The sequence below is a fragment of the Rhipicephalus microplus genome, chromosome 5, assembly GCF_043290135.1.
Source record: "Rhipicephalus microplus isolate Deutch F79 chromosome 5, USDA_Rmic, whole genome shotgun sequence".
Classification (NCBI taxonomy): Eukaryota; Metazoa; Arthropoda; class Arachnida; order Ixodida; family Ixodidae; genus Rhipicephalus; species Rhipicephalus microplus.
The window spans coordinates 162,951,748-162,970,036 of NC_134704.1; the positions used below are offsets into that span (position 1 = coordinate 162,951,748).

The following is an 18,289-nucleotide window of genomic DNA, read 5'->3' on the forward strand; positions in this document are numbered from 1 at the left end:
GTAAAAAGACAGGTCATTGTAGACAGACAAATCGGTAGATAGACAGATAGATGAAAATAATAAAAAAAGAAATGAACACGGACGTGATTCGAACACGCGAACTTCTGATCTGGAGTCAGACGTGCTACTGTGTCGCCACCGAGTCCACTTAGCGCAGCCGTTCGCACACACGCAGTAGCATGATTTGCCCGGCCTTCTGTCGATGGAGCACAGGTAAAGAGACAAGTCATTGTTGAATGGCGAAGAAGTAGATAGACACATGAAAATATTAAAAAAAGAAATTAACACGGACGTGATTCGAACACTCGAACTTCTGATCTGGAGTCAGACGTGCTACTGTGTCACCACCGAGTCCACTTAGCGCAGCCGTTCGCAAACACGCAGTAGCATGTTTTGCTCGGCTTTCTGTCGATGAAGCACAGGTAAAGAGACAAGTCATTATAGAATGACGAAGAAGTAGATAGACAGATGAAAATAATAAAAAAAGAAATTAACACGGACGTGATTCGAACACGCGAACTTCTGATCTGGAGTCAGACGTGCTACTGTGTCGCCACCGAGTCCACTTAGCGCAGCCGTTCGCACACACGCGGTAGCATGGTTTGCTCGGCCTTCTGTCGATGAAGCACAGGTAAAGAGACAAGTCATTGTAGAATGACGAATAAGTAGATAGACAGATAAAAATAACAAAAAAGAGAATTTGACCCGCACATGATTCAAACACGCAACCTTCTGATCTGGAGTATGACGCGCTAAAGTTGCGCAACCGAGTCCGCTTAGGGTAGCCGTCCGCACACACGTGGTAGCATGTTTTGCTCGGCCTTCTGTCGATGAAGCACAGGTAAAGAGACAAGCCATTGTAGACAGACAAATAAGTATATAGACAGATAGTTGAAAATAATAACAAAAAGAATTTCATCCAGACGTGATTCGAACACGCTACCTTCTGATCTGGAGTCTGACGCGCTACTGTTGCGCTTCAGAATCTGCCTAGGGTAGCCGTTCACACACACGTGGTAGCATGATTTGCTTGGCCTTCATTCGGTGAAGCACAGGTAAAGAGACAACTCAATGTAGACAGACAAAAGAGTAGATTGACAGATAGATGAAAATAATAAAAAAGAGAATTTGACCTGCACGCGGTTCGAACACGCCAGCTTTTGATCTGGAGTCGGACGCGCTACCAGTTCGCCACCGAGTCCGCTTAGGGTAGCCGTTACACACACGTGGTAGCATGTTTTGCCTGGCCTTCTGTCGATGAAGCACAGCTAAAGAGACAAGTCATTGTAGACAGACAAATAAGTAGATAGACAGATGAAAATAATAGAAAAGAGAATTTGACCCGGACGTGACTCGAACACGCAACTTTCTGATCTGGAGTCGGACGCGCTACCAGTTCGCCACCGAGTCCGCTTAGGGTAGCCGTTACACACACGCGGTAGCATGTTTTGCTCGGCCTTCTGTCGATGAAGCACAGGTAAAGAGACAAGTCATTGTAGACAGACAAATAAGTAGATAGACAGATAGATGAAAATAATAAAAAAGAACTTAACACGAAGGTGATTCGAACACGCGAACTTCTGATCTGGAGTCAGATGTGCTACCGTGTCGCCACCAAGTCCGCTTATAGGGTGTCCCTTCGCACACACGCGGTAGCATGTTTTGCTCGGCCTTCTGTCGATGAAGCACAGGTGAAGAGACAAGTCATTGTAGACAGATGACAAATAAGTAGATAGACAGATAGATGAAAATAATAAAGAAGAGAACTTGACCCGGACGTGGTTCGAACACGCAACCTTCTGATATGGAGTCAGACGTGCTACCGTGTCGCCACCGAGTCCACTTAGTGTAGCCGTTTTCACATACGCGGTAGCATGTTTTGCACGGCCTTCTGTCGAAGAAGCAAAGGTAAAGGGACAAGTCATTGTAGAAGGACAAATAAGTAGATAAACAGATAGATGAAATTCACAAAAAGAGAATTTGACCCGGACGTGATTAGAACATGCAACCTTCTGATCTGGAGTCAGATGTGCTAAAGTTGCACCACCGAGTCCGCTTAAGGTAGCCGTTCGCACACACGTGTTAGCATGTTTTGCTTGGCCTGCTGTCGATGAAGCACAGGTAAAAAGACAAGTCATTGTAGACAGACAAATCGGTAGATAGACAGATAGATGAAAATAATAAAAAAAGAAATTAACACGGACGTGATTCGAACACGCGAACTTCTGATCTGGAGTCAGACGTGCTACTGTTTCGCCACCGAGTCCACTTAGCGCAGCCGTTCGCACACACGCAGTAGCATGTTTTGCTCGGCCTTCTGTCGATGAAGCACGGGTAAAGAGACAAGTCATTGTAGAATGACGAAGAAGTAGATATACAGATGAAAATAATAAAAAAAGAAATTAACACGGACGTGATTCGAACACGCGAACTTCTGATCTGGAGTCAGCCGTGCTACTGTGTCGCCACCGAGTCCACTTAGCGCAGCCGTTCGCACACACGCAGTAGCATGTTTTGCTCGGCTTTCTGTCGATGAAGCACAGGTAAAGAGACAAGTCATTGTAGACAGACAAATAAGTATATAGACAGATAGATGAAAATATTAAAAAAGAACTTAACATGGAGGTGATTCGAACACGCGAACTTCTGATCTGGAGTCAGATGTGCTAACGTGTCGCCACCAAGTCCGCTTATAGGGTGTCCCTTCGCACACACGCGGTAGCATGTTTTGCTCGGCCTTCTGTCGATGAAGCACAGGTGAAGAGACAAGTCATTGTAGACAGACAAATAAGTAGATAGACAGATGAAAATAATAAAAAAAGAAATTACCACGGACGTGGTTCGAACACGCAACCTTCTGATCTGGAGTCAGACGTGCTAAGTTGCGCCACCGAGTCCGCTTAAGGTAGCCGTTCGCACAACGCGGTAGCATATTTTGCTCGGCCTTCTGTCGATGAAGCACAGATAAAGAGACAAGTCATTGTAGACAGACAAATAAGTAGATAGACAGATAAAAATAACTAAAAAGTGAATTTGACCCAGACGTGATTCGAACACGCATCCTTCTCATCTGGAGTCAGATGTGGTACCGTTGCGCAACCGAATCCGCCCAAAGGGTAGCCCTTCGCACACACGTGGTAGCATGTTTTGCTCGGCCTTCTGTCGATGAAGCACAGGTAAAGAGACAAGTCATTGTAGACAGACAAATAAGTAGATAGACAGATAGATGAAAATATTAAAAAAGAACTTAACACGGAGGTGATTCGAACACGCGAACTTCTGATCTGGAGTCAGATGTGCTACCGTGTCGCCACCAAGTCCACTTAGGGTGGCTGTTCGCACACACGTGGTAGCATGTTTTGCTTGGCTTTCTATCGATGAAGCACAGGTGAAGAGATGAGTCATTGTAGACAGACAAATGAGTAGATAGACAGATAGATGGAAATAATAAAAAAAGAGAATTTGACCCGGACGTGACTTGAACACGCAACCTTTTGATCTGGAGTCACATGTGCTATCGTGTCGCCATCAAGTCCACTTAGGGTAGCCGTTCGCACACACGCCGTAGCATGTTTTGCTCGGCCTTCTGTCGATGAAGCACAGGTGAAGAGACAAGTCATTGTAGACAGACAAATAAGTAGATAGACAGATGAAAATAATAGAAAAGAGAATTTGACCCGGACGTGACTCGAACACGCAACCTTCTGATCTGGAGTCGGACGCGCTACCAGTTCGTCACCGAGTCCACTTAGGGTGGCTGTTCGCACACACGTGGTAACATGTTTTGCTCGGCCTTCTATCGATGAAGCACAGGTGAAGAGATGAGTCATTGTAGACAGACAAATGAGTAGATAGACAGATAGATGAAAATAATAAAAAAAGAGAATTTGACCCGGACGTGATTCGAACACGCAACCTTCTGATCTGGAGTCAGACGTGCTACCGTGTCGCCATCAAGTCCTTTTAGGCTAGCCGTTCGCACACACGTGGTAGCATGTTTTGCTCGGCCTTCTGTCGATGAAGCACAGGTAAAGAGACAAGTCATTGTGGAATGACAAATAAGTAGATAGACAGATAAAAATAACAAAAAAGTGAATTTGACCCAGACGTGATTCGAACACGCATCCTTCTCATCTGGAGTCAGATGTGGTACCGTTGCGCAACCGAATCCGCCCATAGGGTAGCCCTTCGCACACACGCGGTAGCATGTTTTGCTCGGCCTTCTGTCGATGAAGCACAGGTAAAGAGACAAGTCATTGTAGACAGACAAATAAGTAGATAGACAGATAGATGAAAATATTAAAAAAGAACTTAACACGGAGGTGATTCGAACACGCGAACTTCTGATCTGGAGTCAGATGTGCTACCGTGTTGCCACCAAGTCCGCTTATAGGGTGTTGTTCGCACACACGCGGTAGCATGTTTTGCTCGGCCTTCTGTCGATGAAGCACAGGTGAAGAGACAAGTCATTGTAGACAGACAAGTGAGTAGATAGACAGATAGATGAAAATAATAAAGAAGAGTACTTGACCCGGACGTAGTTCGAACACGCAACCTTCTGATATGGAGTCAGACGTGCTACCGTGTCGCCACCGAGTCCACTTAGTGTAGCCGTTTTCACATACGCGGTAGCATGTTTTGCACGGCCTTCTGTCGACGAAGCAAAGGTAAAGGGACAAGTCATTGTAGAAGGACAAATAAGTAGATAAACAGATAGATGAAATTCATAAAAAGAGAATTTGACCCGGACGTGATTAGAACATGTAACCTTCTGATCTGGAGTCAGACGTGCTAAAGTTGCACCACCGAGTCCGCTTAAGGTAGCCGTTCGCACACACGTGTTAGCATGTTTTGCTTGGCCTGCTGTCGATGAAGCACAAGTAAAAAGACAGGTCATTGTAGACAGACAAATCGGTAGATAGACAGATAGATGAAAATAATAAAAAAAGAAATTAACACGGACGTGATTCGAACACGCGAACTTCTGATCTGGAGTCAGACGTGCTACTGTGTCGCCACCGAGTCCACTTAGCGCAGCCGTTCGCACACACGCAGTAGCATGTTTTGCCCGGCCTTCTGTCGATGGAGCACAGGTAAAGAGACAAGTCATTGTTGAATGGCGAAGAAGTAGATAGACACATGAAAATATTAAAAAAAGAAATTAACACGGACGTGATTCGAACACTCGAACTTCTGATCTGGAGTCAGACGTGCTACTGTGTCACCACCGAGTCCACTTAGCGCAGCCGTTCGCAAACACGCAGTAGCATGTTTTGCTCGGCTTTCTGTCGATGAAGCACAGGTAAAGAGACAAGTCATTGTAGAATGACGAAGAAGTAGATAGACAGATGAAAATAATAAAAAAAGAAATTAACACGGACGTGATTCGAACACGCGAACTTCTGATCTGGAGTCAGACGTGCTACTGTGTCGCCACCGAGTCCACTTAGCGCAGCCGTTCGCACACACGCGGTAGCATGGTTTGCTCGGCCTTCTGTCGATGAAGCACAGGTAAAGAGACAAGTCATTGTAGAATGACGAATAAGTAGATAGACAGATAAAAATAACAAAAAAGAGAATTTGACCCGCACATGATTCAAACACGCAACCTTCTGATCTGGAGTATGACGCGCTAAAGTTGCGCAACCGAGTCCGCTTAGGGTAGCCGTCCGCACACACGTGGTAGCATGTTTTGCTCGGCCTTCTGTCGATGAAGCACAGGTAAAGAGACAAGCCATTGTAGACAGACAAATAAGTATATAGACAGATAGTTGAAAATAATAACAAAAAGAATTTCATCCAGACGTGATTCGAACACGCTACCTTCTGATCTGGAGTCTGACGCGCTACTGTTGCGCTTCAGAATCTGCCTAGGGTAGCCGTTCACACACACGTGGTAGCATGATTTGCTTGGCCTTCATTTGGTGAAGCACAGGTAAAGAGACAACTCAATGTAGACAGACAAAAGAGTAGATTGACAGATAGATGAAAATAATAAAAAAGAGAATTTGACCTGCACGCGGTTCGAACACGGCAGCTTTTGATCTGGAGTCGGACGCGCTACCAGTTCGCCACCGAGTCCGCTTAGGGTAGCCGTTACACACACGTGGTAGCATGTTTTGCCTGGCCTTCTGTCGATGAAGCACAGCTAAAGAGACAAGTCATTGTAGACAGACAAATAAGTAGATAGACAGATGAAAATAATAGAAAAGAGAATTTGACCCGGACGTGACTCGAACACGCAACTTTCTGATCTGGAGTCGGACGCGCTACCAGTTCGCCACCGAGTCCGCTTAGGGTAGCCGTTACACACACGCGGTAGCATGTTTTGCTCGGCCTTCTGTCGATGAAGCACAGGTAAAGAGACAAGTCATTGTAGACAGACAAATAAGTAGATAGACAGATAGATGAAAATAATAAAAAAGAACTTAACACGAAGGTGATTCGAACACGCGAACTTCTGATCTGGAGTCAGATGTGCTACCGTGTCGCCACCAAGTCCGCTTATAGGGTGTCCCTTCGCACACACGCGGTAGCATGTTTTGCTCGGCCTTCTGTCGATGAAGCACAGGTGAAGAGACAAGTCATTGTAGACAGATGACAAATAAGTAGATAGACAGATAGATGAAAATAATAAAGAAGAGAACTTGACCCGGACGTGGTTCGAACACGCAACCTTCTGATATGGAGTCAGACGTGCTACCGTGTCGCCACCGAGTCCACTTAGTGTAGCCGTTTTCACATACGCGGTAGCATGTTTTGCACGGCCTTCTGTCGAAGAAGCAAAGGTAAAGGGACAAGTCATTGTAGAAGGACAAATAAGTAGATAAACAGATAGATGAAATTCACAAAAAGAGAATTTGACCCGGACGTGATTAGAACATGCAACCTTCTGATCTGGAGTCAGATGTGCTAAAGTTGCACCACCGAGTCCGCTTAAGGTAGCCGTTCGCACACACGTGTTAGCATGTTTTGCTTGGCCTGCTGTCGATGAAGCACAGGTAAAAAGACAAGTCATTGTAGACAGACAAATCGGTAGATAGACAGATAGATGAAAATAATAAAAAAAGAAATTAACACGGACGTGATTCGAACACGCGAACTTCTGATCTGGAGTCAGACGTGCTACTGTTTCGCCACCGAGTCCACTTAGCGCAGCCGTTCGCACACACGCAGTAGCATGTTTTGCTCGGCCTTCTGTCGATGAAGCACGGGTAAAGAGACAAGTCATTGTAGAATGACGAAGAAGTAGATATACAGATGAAAATAATAAAAAAAGAAATTAACACGGACGTGATTCGAACACGCGAACTTCTGATCTGGAGTCAGCCGTGCTACTGTGTCGCCACCGAGTCCACTTAGCGCAGCCGTTCGCACACACGCAGTAGCATGTTTTGCTCGGCTTTCTGTCGATGAAGCACAGGTAAAGAGACAAGTCATTGTAGACAGACAAATAAGTATATAGACAGATAGATGAAAATATTAAAAAAGAACTTAACATGGAGGTGATTCGAACACGCGAACTTCTGATCTGGAGTCAGATGTGCTAACGTGTCGCCACCAAGTCCGCTTATAGGGTGTCCCTTCGCACACACGCGGTAGCATGTTTTGCTCGGCCTTCTGTCGATGAAGCACAGGTGAAGAGACAAGTCATTGTAGACAGACAAATAAGTAGATAGACAGATGAAAATAATAAAAAAAGAAATTACCACGGACGTGCTTCGAACACGCAACCTTCTGATATGGAGTCAGACGTGCTACCGTGTCGCCACCGAGTCCACTTAGTGTAGCCGTTTTCACATACGCGGTAGCATGTTTTGCACGGCCTTCTGTCGAAGAAGCAAAGGTAAAGAGACAAGTCATTGTAGAAGGACAAATAAGTAGATAAACAGATAGATGAAATTCACAAAAAGAGAATTTGACCCGGACGTGATTAGAACATGCAACCTTCTGCTCTGGAGTCAGACGTGCTAAAGTTGCACCACCGAGTCCGCTTAAGGTAGCCGTTCGCACACACGTGTTAGCATGTTTTGCTTGGCCTACTGTCGATGAAGCACAGGTAAAAAGACAAGTCATTGTAGACAGACAAATCGGTAGATAGACAGATAGATGAAAATATTAAAAAAGGAAATTAACACGGACGTGATTCGAACACGCGAACTTCTGATCTGGAGTCAGACGTGCTACTGTGTCGCCACCGAGTCCACTTAGCGCAGCCGTTCGCACACACGCAGTAGCATGTTTTGCTCGGCCTTCTGTCGATGAAGCACAGGTAAAGAGACAAGTCATTGTAGAATGACGAAGAAGTAGATAGACAGATGAAAATAATAAAAAAGAAATTAACACGGACGTGATTCGAACACGCGAACTTCTGATCTGGAGTCAGAGGTGCTACTGTGTCGCCACCGAGTCCACTTAGCGCAGCCGTTCGCACACACGCAGTAGCATGTTTTGCTCGCTTTCTGTCGATGAAGCACAGGTAAAGAGACAAGTCATTGTAGAATGACGAAGAAGTAGATAGACAGATGAAAATAATAAAAAAAGAAATTAACACGGACGTGATTCGAACACGCAACCTTCTGATCTGGAGTATGACGCGCTAAAGTTGCGCAACCGAGTCCGCTTAGGGTAGCCGTCCGTACACACGTGGTAGCATGTTTTGCTCGGCCTTCTGTCGATGAAGCACAGGTAAAGAGACAAGCCATTGTTGACAGACAAATAAGTATATAGACAGATGGTTGAAAATAATAAAAGAAAGAATTTCATCCAGACGTGATTCGAACACGCTACCTTCTGATCTGGAGTCTGACGCGCTACTGTGTCGCTTCAGAATCTGCTTAGGGTAGCCGTTCGCACACACGTGGTAGCATGTTTTGCTTGGCCTTCATTCGGTGAAGCACAGGTAAAGAGACAAGTCATTGTAGACAGACAAAAGAGTAGATAGACAGATAGATGAAAATAATAAAAAAGAGAATTTGACCCGCACGCGGTTCGAACACGCCAGCTTCTGATCTGGAGTCGGACGCGCTACCAGTTCGCCACCAAGTCCGCTTAGGGTAGCCGTTCGCACACACGTGGTAGCTTGTTTTGCTTGGCCTTCTGGCGGTGAAGCAAAGGTAAAGAGACAAGTCATTGTAGAATGACAAATAAGTAGATAGACAGATAAAAATTACAAAAAAGAGAATTTGACCCAGACGTGATTCGAACATGCATCCTTCTCATCTGGAGTCAGACGTGGTGACGTTGCGCAACCGAGTCCGCCTATAGGGTAGCCCTTCGCACACACGCGGTAGCATGTTTTGCTCGGCCTTCTGTCGATGAAGCACAGGTAAAGAGACAAGTTATTGTAGACCGACAAATAAGTAGATAGGCAGATCGTTGAAAATAATAAAAAAGAGAATTTGACCCAGACGTGTTTCGAACACGCGAACTTCTGATCTGGAGTCAGACGTGCTACTGTGTCGCCACCGAGTCCACTTAGCGCAGCCGTTCGCACACACGCAGTAGCATGTTTTGCTCGGCCTTCTGTCGATGAAGCACAGGTAAAGAGACAAGTCATTGTAGAATGACGAAGAAGTAGATAGACAGATAAAAATAACAAAAAAGAGAATTTGACCCGCACATGGTTCGAACACGCAAGCTTCTGATCTGGAGTATGACGCTCTAAAGTTGCGCACCGAGTCCGCTTAGGGTAGCCGTTCGCACACACGCGGTAGCATGTTTTGCTCGACCTTCTGTCGATGAAGCACAGGTAAAGAGACAAGTCATTGTAGACAGACAAAAGAGTAGATATACAGATAGATGAAAATAATAAAAAGAGAATTTGACCCGGACGTGATTCGAACACACAACCTTCTGATTCGGAGTCAGCCGTGGTACCGTTGCACCACCGAGTCCGTTTAGAGGGTAGCCCTTCGCACACACGCGGTAGCATGTTTTGCTCGGCCTTGAGTCGATGAAGCACAGAAAAAGAGACAAGTCAATGTAGACAGACAAATAGGTAGACAAACAGATACATGAAAATAATAAAAAAAAATTTGACCCGAACGTAATTCGAACTCGCAACCTTCTGATCTGGAGTCATACGTGCCACCGTGTCGCCACCACGTCCGTTTAGGGTAGACGTTCACACACACGCGGTAGCATGTTCAGCTCGGCCTTCTGTCGATGAAGCACAGGTGAAGAGACAAGTCATTGTAGACAGACAAATAGTAGATAGACAGATAGATGAAAATAATAAAATAAGAGAATTTGACCCGCACGTGATTCGAACACGCAACCTTCTGATCTGGAGTCAGACGTGCTACCGTTTCGCCATCAAGTCCACTTAGTGTAGCCGTTCCCACACACGCCGTAGCATGTGTTGCTCGGCCTTCTGTCGATGAAGCACAGGTAAAGAGACAAGTCATTGTAGAATGACAAATAAGTAGATAGACAGATAAAAATAACAAAAAAGAGAATTTGACCCGCACATGGTTCGAACACGCAACCTTCTGATCTGGAGTATGACGCGCTAAAGTTGCGCCACCGAGTCCGCTTGGGGTAGCCGTTCGCACAAACGTGGTAGCATGTTTTGCTCGGCCTTCTGTCGATGAATCCCAAATAAAGGGACAAGTCATTGTAGACAGAAAAACAAGTAGATATTCAGATAGATGAAAATAATAAAAAGAAAATTTGACCCAAACGTGATTCGAACACACAACCTTCTGATCTGGAGTCAGACGTGGTACCGTTGCGCCACCAAGTGCGCTTATAAGGTTGCCCTTCGCACACACGCGGTAGCATGTTTTGCTCGGCCTTGTGTCGATGAAGCAAAGGTAAAGGGACAAGTCATTGTAGAATGACGAAGAAGTAGATAGACAGATGAAAATAATAAAAAAAGAAATTAACACGGACGTGATTCGAACACGCAACCTTCTGATCTGGAGTCTGACGCGCTACTGTGTCGCTTCAGAATCTGCTTAGGGTAGCCGTTCGCACACACGTGGTAGCATGTTTTGCTTGGCCTTCATTCGGTGAAGCACAGGTAAAGAGACAAGTCATTGTAGACAGACAAAAGAGTAGATAGACAGATAGATGAAAATAATAAAAAAGAGAATTTGACCCGCACGCGGTTCGAACACGCCAGCTTCTGATCTGGAGTCGGACGCGCTACCAGTTCGCCACCAAGTCCGCTTAGGGTAGCCGTTCGCACACACGTGGTAGCTTGTTTTGCTTGGCCTTCTGGCGGTGAAGCACAGGTAAAGAGACAAGTCATTGTAGAATGACAAATAAGTAGATAGACAGATAAAAATTACAAAAAAGAGAATTTGACCCAGACGTGATTCGAACATGCATCCTTCTCATCTGGAGTCAGACGTGGTGACGTTGCGCAACCGAGTCCGCCTATAGGGTAGCCCTTCGCACACACGCGGTAGCATGTTTTGCTCGGCCTTCTGTCGATGAAGCACAGGTAAAGAGACAAGTTATTGTAGACCGACAAATAAGTAGATAGGCAGATCGTTGAAAATAATAAAAAAGAGAATTTGACCCAGACGTGTTTCGAACACGCGAACTTCTGATCTGGAGTCAGACGTGCTACTGTGTCGCCACCGAGTCCACTTAGCGCAGCCGTTCGCACACACGCAGTAGCATGTTTTGCTCGGCCTTCTGTCGATGAAGCACAGGTAAAGAGACAAGTCATTGTAGAATGACGAAGAAGTAGATAGACAGATAAAAATAACAAAAAAGAGAATTTGACCCGCACATGGTTCGAACACGCAACCTTCTGATCTGGAGTATGACGCGCTAAAGTTGCGTCACCGAGTCCGCTTGGGGTAGCCGTTCGCACAAACGTGGTAGCATGTTTTGCTCGGCCTTCTGTCGATGAATCCCAAATAAAGGGACAAGTCATTGTAGACAGAAAAACAAGTAGATATTCAGATAGATGAAAATAATAAAAAGAAAATTTGACCCAAACGTGATTCGAACACAAAACCTTCTGATCTGGAGTCAGACGTGGTACCGTTGCGCCACCAAGTCCGCTTATAAGGTTGCCCTTCGCACACACGCGGTAGCATGTTTTGCTCGGCCTTGTGTCGATGAAGCACAGGTAAAGGGACAAGTCATTGTAGACAGACAAGTAAGTAGATAAACAGATAGTTGAAAATAATAAAAAAAATTATTTGACCCAGACGTGATTCGAACACGCAACCATGTGATCTGGAGTCAGACGTGCTACCGTATCGCCACCGACTCCACTTAGTGTAGGCGTTCACACACACGCGGTAGCATGTTTTGCTCGGCCTTCTGTCGATGAAGCACAGGTAAAGAGACAAGTCATTGTATACAGACAAATGAGTAGATAGACAGATGAAAATAATAAAAAAAGAAATTACCACGGACGTGATTCGAACACGCGAACTTCTGATCTGGAGTCAGACGTGCTACTGTGTCGCCACCGAGTCCACTTAGCGCAGCCGTTAGCACACGCGCGGTAGCATGGTTTGCTCGGCCTTCTGTCGATGAAGCACAGGTAAAGAGACAAGTCATTGTGGAATGACGAATAAGTAGATAGACAGATAAAAATAACAAAAAAGAGAATTTGACCCGCACATGATTCGAACACCCAACCTTCTGATCTGGAGTATGACGCGCTAAAGTTGCGCCACCGAGTCCGCTTAGGGTAGTCGTCCACACACACGTGGTAGCATGTTTTGCTCGGCCTTCTATCGATGAAGCACAGGTAAAGAGACAAGTCATTGTAGACTGACAAAGAGTAGATAGACAGATAGATGAAAATAATAAAAAGAGAATTTGACCCGGACGTGATTCGAACACACAACCTTCTGATCTGGAGTCAGCCGTGGTACCGTTGCACCACCGAGTCCGTTTATAGGGTAGCCGTTCGCACACACGCGGTAGCATGTTTTGCTCGGCCTTGAGTCGATGAAGCACAGAAAAAGAGACAAGTGAATGTAGACAGACAAATAGGTAGATAAACAGATAGATGAAAATAATAAAAAAAAATTTGACCCCAACGTAATTCGAACTCGCAACCTTCTGATCTGGAGTCAGACGTGCCACTGTGTCGCCACCACGTCCGTTTAGGGTAGACGTTCACACACACGTGGTAGCATGTTTTGCTCGGCCTTCTGTCGATGAAACACAGGTAAAGAGACTAGTCATTGTAGAATGACGAATAAGTAGATAGACAGATAAAAATAACAAAAAAGAGAATTTGACCCGCACATGATTCAAACACGCAACCTTCTGATCTGGAGTATGACGCGCTAAAGTTGCGCAACCGAGTCCGCTTAGGGTAGCCGTCCGCACACACGTGGTAGCATGTTTTGCTCGGCCTTCTGTCGATGAAGCACAGGTAAAGAGACAAGCCATTGTAGACAGACAAATAAGTATATAGACAGATAGTTGAAAATAATAACAAAAAGAATTTCATCCAGACGTGATTCGAACACGCTACCTTCTGATCTGGAGTCTGACGCGCTACTGTTGCGCTTCAGAATCTGCCTAGGGTAGCCGTTCACACACACGTGGTAGCATGATTTGCTTGGCCTTCATTTGGTGAAGCACAGGTAAAGAGACAACTCAATGTAGACAGACAAAAGAGTAGATTGACAGATAGATGAAAATAATAAAAAAGAGAATTTGACCTGCACGCGGTTCGAACACGGCAGCTTTTGATCTGGAGTCGGACGCGCTACCAGTTCGCCACCGAGTCCGCTTAGGGTAGCCGTTACACACACGTGGTAGCATGTTTTGCCTGGCCTTCTGTCGATGAAGCACAGCTAAAGAGACAAGTCATTGTAGACAGACAAATAAGTAGATAGACAGATGAAAATAATAGAAAAGAGAATTTGACCCGGACGTGACTCGAACACGCAACTTTCTGATCTGGAGTCGGACGCGCTACCAGTTCGCCACCGAGTCCGCTTAGGGTAGCCGTTACACACACGCGGTAGCATGTTTTGCTCGGCCTTCTGTCGATGAAGCACAGGTAAAGAGACAAGTCATTGTAGACAGACAAATAAGTAGATAGACAGATAGATGAAAATAATAAAAAAGAACTTAACACGAAGGTGATTCGAACACGCGAACTTCTGATCTGGAGTCAGATGTGCTACCGTGTCGCCACCAAGTCCGCTTATAGGGTGTCCCTTCGCACACACGCGGTAGCATGTTTTGCTCGGCCTTCTGTCGATGAAGCACAGGTGAAGAGACAAGTCATTGTAGACAGATGACAAATAAGTAGATAGACAGATAGATGAAAATAATAAAGAAGAGAACTTGACCCGGACGTGGTTCGAACACGCAACCTTCTGATATGGAGTCAGACGTGCTACCGTGTCGCCACCGAGTCCACTTAGTGTAGCCGTTTTCACATACGCGGTAGCATGTTTTGCACGGCCTTCTGTCGAAGAAGCAAAGGTAAAGGGACAAGTCATTGTAGAAGGACAAATAAGTAGATAAACAGATAGATGAAATTCACAAAAAGAGAATTTGACCCGGACGTGATTAGAACATGCAACCTTCTGATCTGGAGTCAGATGTGCTAAAGTTGCACCACCGAGTCCGCTTAAGGTAGCCGTTCGCACACACGTGTTAGCATGTTTTGCTTGGCCTGCTGTCGATGAAGCACAGGTAAAAAGACAAGTCATTGTAGACAGACAAATCGGTAGATAGACAGATAGATGAAAATAATAAAAAAAGAAATTAACACGGACGTGATTCGAACACGCGAACTTCTGATCTGGAGTCAGACGTGCTACTGTTTCGCCACCGAGTCCACTTAGCGCAGCCGTTCGCACACACGCAGTAGCATGTTTTGCTCGGCCTTCTGTCGATGAAGCACGGGTAAAGAGACAAGTCATTGTAGAATGACGAAGAAGTAGATATACAGATGAAAATAATAAAAAAAGAAATTAACACGGACGTGATTCGAACACGCGAACTTCTGATCTGGAGTCAGCCGTGCTACTGTGTCGCCACCGAGTCCACTTAGCGCAGCCGTTCGCACACACGCAGTAGCATGTTTTGCTCGGCTTTCTGTCGATGAAGCACAGGTAAAGAGACAAGTCATTGTAGACAGACAAATAAGTATATAGACAGATAGATGAAAATATTAAAAAAGAACTTAACATGGAGGTGATTCGAACACGCGAACTTCTGATCTGGAGTCAGATGTGCTAACGTGTCGCCACCAAGTCCGCTTATAGGGTGTCCCTTCGCACACACGCGGTAGCATGTTTTGCTCGGCCTTCTGTCGATGAAGCACAGGTGAAGAGACAAGTCATTGTAGACAGACAAATAAGTAGATAGACAGATGAAAATAATAAAAAAAGAAATTACCACGGACGTGCTTCGAACACGCAACCTTCTGATATGGAGTCAGACGTGCTACCGTGTCGCCACCGAGTCCACTTAGTGTAGCCGTTTTCACATACGCGGTAGCATGTTTTGCACGGCCTTCTGTCGAAGAAGCAAAGGTAAAGAGACAAGTCATTGTAGAAGGACAAATAAGTAGATAAACAGATAGATGAAATTCACAAAAAGAGAATTTGACCCGGACGTGATTAGAACATGCAACCTTCTGCTCTGGAGTCAGACGTGCTAAAGTTGCACCACCGAGTCCGCTTAAGGTAGCCGTTCGCACACACGTGTTAGCATGTTTTGCTTGGCCTACTGTCGATGAAGCACAGGTAAAAAGACAAGTCATTGTAGACAGACAAATCGGTAGATAGACAGATAGATGAAAATATTAAAAAAGGAAATTAACACGGACGTGATTCGAACACGCGAACTTCTGATCTGGAGTCAGACGTGCTACTGTGTCGCCACCGAGTCCACTTAGCGCAGCCGTTCGCACACACGCAGTAGCATGTTTTGCTCGGCCTTCTGTCGATGAAGCACAGGTAAAGAGACAAGTCATTGTAGAATGACGAAGAAGTAGATAGACAGATGAAAATAATAAAAAAGAAATTAACACGGACGTGATTCGAACACGCGAACTTCTGATCTGGAGTCAGAGGTGCTACTGTGTCGCCACCGAGTCCACTTAGCGCAGCCGTTCGCACACACGCAGTAGCATGTTTTGCTCGCTTTCTGTCGATGAAGCACAGGTAAAGAGACAAGTCATTGTAGAATGACGAAGAAGTAGATAGACAGATGAAAATAATAAAAAAAGAAATTAACACGGACGTGATTCGAACACGCAACCTTCTGATCTGGAGTATGACGCGCTAAAGTTGCGCAACCGAGTCCGCTTAGGGTAGCCGTCCGTACACACGTGGTAGCATGTTTTGCTCGGCCTTCTGTCGATGAAGCACAGGTAAAGAGACAAGCCATTGTTGACAGACAAATAAGTATATAGACAGATGGTTGAAAATAATAAAAGAAAGAATTTCATCCAGACGTGATTCGAACACGCTACCTTCTGATCTGGAGTCTGACGCGCTACTGTGTCGCTTCAGAATCTGCTTAGGGTAGCCGTTCGCACACACGTGGTAGCATGTTTTGCTTGGCCTTCATTCGGTGAAGCACAGGTAAAGAGACAAGTCATTGTAGACAGACAAAAGAGTAGATAGACAGATAGATGAAAATAATAAAAAAGAGAATTTGACCCGCACGCGGTTCGAACACGCCAGCTTCTGATCTGGAGTCGGACGCGCTACCAGTTCGCCACCAAGTCCGCTTAGGGTAGCCGTTCGCACACACGTGGTAGCTTGTTTTGCTTGGCCTTCTGGCGGTGAAGCAAAGGTAAAGAGACAAGTCATTGTAGAATGACAAATAAGTAGATAGACAGATAAAAATTACAAAAAAGAGAATTTGACCCAGACGTGATTCGAACATGCATCCTTCTCATCTGGAGTCAGACGTGGTGACGTTGCGCAACCGAGTCCGCCTATAGGGTAGCCCTTCGCACACACGCGGTAGCATGTTTTGCTCGGCCTTCTGTCGATGAAGCACAGGTAAAGAGACAAGTTATTGTAGACCGACAAATAAGTAGATAGGCAGATCGTTGAAAATAATAAAAAAGAGAATTTGACCCAGACGTGTTTCGAACACGCGAACTTCTGATCTGGAGTCAGACGTGCTACTGTGTCGCCACCGAGTCCACTTAGCGCAGCCGTTCGCACACACGCAGTAGCATGTTTTGCTCGGCCTTCTGTCGATGAAGCACAGGTAAAGAGACAAGTCATTGTAGAATGACGAAGAAGTAGATAGACAGATAAAAATAACAAAAAAGAGAATTTGACCCGCACATGGTTCGAACACGCAAGCTTCTGATCTGGAGTATGACGCTCTAAAGTTGCGCACCGAGTCCGCTTAGGGTAGCCGTTCGCACACACGCGGTAGCATGTTTTGCTCGACCTTCTGTCGATGAAGCACAGGTAAAGAGACAAGTCATTGTAGACAGACAAAAGAGTAGATATACAGATAGATGAAAATAATAAAAAGAGAATTTGACCCGGACGTGATTCGAACACACAACCTTCTGATTCGGAGTCAGCCGTGGTACCGTTGCACCACCGAGTCCGTTTAGAGGGTAGCCCTTCGCACACACGCGGTAGCATGTTTTGCTCGGCCTTGAGTCGATGAAGCACAGAAAAAGAGACAAGTCAATGTAGACAGACAAATAGGTAGACAAACAGATACATGAAAATAATAAAAAAAAATTTGACCCGAACGTAATTCGAACTCGCAACCTTCTGATCTGGAGTCATACGTGCCACCGTGTCGCCACCACGTCCGTTTAGGGTAGACGTTCACACACACGCGGTAGCATGTTCAGCTCGGCCTTCTGTCGATGAAGCACAGGTGAAGAGACAAGTCATTGTAGACAGACAAATAGTAGATAGACAGATAGATGAAAATAATAAAATAAGAGAATTTGACCCGCACGTGATTCGAACACGCAACCTTCTGATCTGGAGTCAGACGTGCTACCGTTTCGCCATCAAGTCCACTTAGTGTAGCCGTTCCCACACACGCCGTAGCATGTGTTGCTCGGCCTTCTGTCGATGAAGCACAGGTAAAGAGACAAGTCATTGTAGAATGACAAATAAGTAGATAGACAGATAAAAATAACAAAAAAGAGAATTTGACCCGCACATGGTTCGAACACGCAACCTTCTGATCTGGAGTATGACGCGCTAAAGTTGCGCCACCGAGTCCGCTTGGGGTAGCCGTTCGCACAAACGTGGTAGCATGTTTTGCTCGGCCTTCTGTCGATGAATCCCAAATAAAGGGACAAGTCATTGTAGACAGAAAAACAAGTAGATATTCAGAT

General features: G+C 45.4%; 3 non-coding genes across 3 annotated transcripts; all 3 read right to left on the reverse strand.

Annotated features, from left to right (window-relative positions):
* Nucleotides 1-9,824: 9,824 nt before the first annotated feature.
* Nucleotides 9,825-9,896, reverse strand: TRNAR-CCG (transfer RNA arginine (anticodon CCG)). The gene has a single exon. It is a non-coding gene; the product is annotated as a tRNA-Arg (tRNA).
* A 2,900-nt stretch (nucleotides 9,897-12,796) lies between these two features.
* On the reverse strand, nucleotides 12,797-12,868 carry TRNAW-CCA (transfer RNA tryptophan (anticodon CCA)). Its single transcript has one exon. It is a non-coding gene; the product is annotated as a tRNA-Trp (tRNA).
* A 4,595-nt stretch (nucleotides 12,869-17,463) lies between these two features.
* Nucleotides 17,464-17,535, reverse strand: TRNAR-CCG (transfer RNA arginine (anticodon CCG)). The gene has a single exon. It is a non-coding gene; the product is annotated as a tRNA-Arg (tRNA).
* Nucleotides 17,536-18,289: the final 754 nt, after the last annotated feature.